The sequence below is a fragment of the Lathyrus oleraceus genome, chromosome 2 (assembly GCF_024323335.1).
Source record: "Lathyrus oleraceus cultivar Zhongwan6 chromosome 2, CAAS_Psat_ZW6_1.0, whole genome shotgun sequence".
Lineage (NCBI taxonomy): Eukaryota > Viridiplantae > Streptophyta > Magnoliopsida > Fabales > Fabaceae > Lathyrus > Lathyrus oleraceus.
In genome coordinates this window covers 277,758,684-277,761,875 of record NC_066580.1, presented here as the reverse complement: position 1 = coordinate 277,761,875, position 3,192 = coordinate 277,758,684, and the positions used below count along the sequence as shown (strand labels likewise).

At 41.7% G+C, this 3,192-nt stretch overlaps 1 non-coding gene across 1 annotated transcript; it reads left to right on the top strand.

The window, feature by feature from the left end:
• The first annotated feature begins 1,574 nt into the window (after positions 1-1,574).
• LOC127124715 (small nucleolar RNA R71) lies at positions 1,575-1,681 on the top strand. The gene has a single exon (XR_007804176.1). It is a non-coding gene; the product is annotated as a small nucleolar RNA R71 (small nucleolar RNA).
• Positions 1,682-3,192: the final 1,511 nt, after the last annotated feature.

Genomic DNA, 3,192 nt, shown 5'->3' with positions numbered 1-3,192 from the left:
TCCTGAGCGGTCCTCACCTCTCGAAGGTTACCCAAAATGGAACCCTGAGTGTTTTCTATGAGAGCAATATGCTGACGGTGGTGGTGTTGCTGACGGGCTTGTGTATCTGTGATCGTTTGCAGGGACTGTAGAACAGTGTCGTAGGACCTGTCTGTCCTCCGCTGCGACTCTTGCATGAAGCTCATGTTATTCGCCTGCTGTTGTTGGATGGTACAGAGTTGGTCGTCACGCCTTTTCTCTTTAGCCATGTGGTCACGCCACATCTCCTCCGTAATATAAAAGCCAGGAGTGGTACCTGCAGAAGAAGAAGATGGTGCGGTGTGTGGTGGTGAAGGATGATGGGGGGACACATGGGGTAGGGGAGATCTCTCTCCGATCATATTCATCATCGGTGTCATGTCCCGCCTCATCAGGAATGTTAGGAGGAAAAGGACCTAAAACAGGTGGAGCATCTAAAGCGTAGGTCCAATTCCTTTCATCTCGTACATCTGTACGTCTAGTGCAAGGTAGAACAACAGATGGGATGGCTACACCATGAACCATAAGCATATAGCCTCCTTATCTCCTCAAACGGCATAATTTCATGTCTCTCAGAAATTTTAGGTTAATTGTGCGAGGAGGTAAGGGGTCTAGGGTAGCCATCTCATTGTTCAGGTTAAGTGCCCGAGCAATAGACGTAATCAATCGACCAAAAGAAATCGGTCCCGCTTTATTCAAAGTTAAAGTCATATGGGCAAGCATGAATGGGACCGACTCCTCAGTATAACAACATTTGCATGTCCTTTTGGATTAGGTTGCGACTGTCCAGGAAATGTTCCAGCGGGAGCGGCAGTAGATGCTAGTTGTTGAGCCACTTGTGAAATCTGTGTTTCAAGCATTTTGTTGTGGGTGGCTAAGGCGTCTACTTTGCTCGCTAGTTGTTTAAGTTGCTCGCTAGTATGTATGTTTTGGTTCAAGAAGTCTTTGTTTGTCTGAGCTTAGGTAGCTATGAAGCTTTCCATCATTAGTTCAAGGTTTGACTTCCTAGGCATGTTAGGAGCATTATAGCTGGCTTTTGATATCCAGGCGGAACAGCGGGTGCTTGGCCAGGTGCATACATGGCGTTGTTATTCTTATACGAAAAGTTAGGATGGTTTTTCCAACCTGGGGTGTAGGTATTCGAATAAGGATTTCCTTATGCGTAATTCACTCTATAGGTTGGGACTCCTGCTAATATCTGACATTCTGGTGCAGTGTGTCCAGAGGTTCCACATAACTCACAGTTTGGAGTTACGGCAGCCACGGAGGCTGCGGGTGGTATGGTCAAGTTGTCTAACTTTTGAACAAGGGCATCTACCTTAGCATGGACATGGTCAAGGCTACTGATTTCATACATTCCACTTTTTGTTTGGGACTTTTCTACTGGAGTTCTTTCACCTCCCCATTGGCAATGGTTTTGGGCCATGATTTCAATGAGTTGATAGGCTTCGTTGTATGGCTTGTCCATAAGTGCACCGCCTGCGGCAACGTCTACTGTCAGTCTTGTGTTATACTGAAGCCCATTGTAAAATGTGTGAATGATCACCCAGACTTCGAGACCGTGATATGGACATATCCTCATCATGTCTTTGTATCTCTCCCACGCGTCGTAGAGAGATTCTACATCTTTTTGTCGAAACCCGTTGATTTGAGCTCTCAACATAGCAGTTTTGCTCGGCGGGAAATATCAGGATAAGAGAACGTTCTTCAGTTCTTCCCATGTTGTAACTGAGTTAGATGGCAAGGATTGCAACCACGCCCAAGCTCTGTCTTATAGTGAGAAAGGAAAGAGGCATAGTCTTATCGCATTTTGAGATACACCATTCGCCTTCATAATGTCTGCGTATTGCACAAACTTGGTCAAATGTTCATTAGGGTCGTCCATAGGATTTCCAACAAATTAATGTTGTTGGACGACTGATAATAATGAGGGTTTCAGCTCAAAATCGTTTTGATTGATAGCAGGGGCAAAAATGCTGCTATGAGGTTCTTGTTGGGATGGGGTAGCGTAGAACTTAAGAGGACGATTCTGTGGTCCTACTGCAGCCATGGTTGGTTTTTCGACTGGTTCAACAGTAGGAAAGAAAATATCAGGAATATTGTACCTTTGTTGGTACTCTAGTATTCGGCGTCTTATATATAAGAAACGCTCTAATTCAGCGATTGGCGGTGCTAAGTTATCGCCTTGTGAGCGAGTACTTGGCATACAATCGGGGGAAATAAGGGAAAGGAGATTAGTTTTTTTTACCTTAGTCTATACCGTGCAACGAAAGAATCACACTATTTGACTAAATCAGGTCCCCGGCAACGGCGCCAAAAACTTGATACGTCTCGTGACTGTATATAGAATATAGTCTATCGGGTACTTGAGTGCAAGTGCATAGTCCAGTCGTTTTAGTTTTAAAAGATATCGAACCCACAGGGACCGATGGTCAAACTAATGCTACTGACGTTACTATGTTTAGCTAAGGGAATGATTTTTAGAAGTTTGGTTGAAGAAAATAAAATCTAAGGGAAGTTGAGTTTTATGAAAATATTAATAGGAGGATATCAGTATGCAACGCATTAATCGTCATGGATTCGATAAGTCATCGGTATATAATTTAAGTACCAAATATCTTTCAGTAGAAAATACTTATTTAAAAGGCTTTATCTCACACTCTCGTGATTGTTGATTCAGACTATACCTTTAAGTCAGAATGTACGCTCTCGCTGTCCCATTTGAAGTTAAAAATACTTTTTGAAAATAGATAAGTTCTAATTTCTTTTAAAGTGCTCTCGCTATTTTTAAAATCAATGCCTAGTTTTTACTATCCATTTCGACCCTCACGCTCTCGCGATTGTTGGTTCTCACCTTAGTTAATTTCTCACTCTCGTGGCAAAATCGTATTAAATAGCTTCTCACTCTTGTGACAAAGTTAATTAAATTTAAATTAAAAACCACAGCCAAAAAGATTGTTTGAGACAAGAAGTTTTTCACCAATTATTATTAAATCCCGTCTGATTAAAATGTTACATACCGATACCGGTAGTTTAGCCAGACATGTTAAACAACACAACCACAGACGAACATAAATAGATCAACAATAATATAGACATGATTACAATAATAATAAAGAAATAACAATTAAATAAAAACCTGGAAATTGGATTAATAGAATACGCCGAATCTTG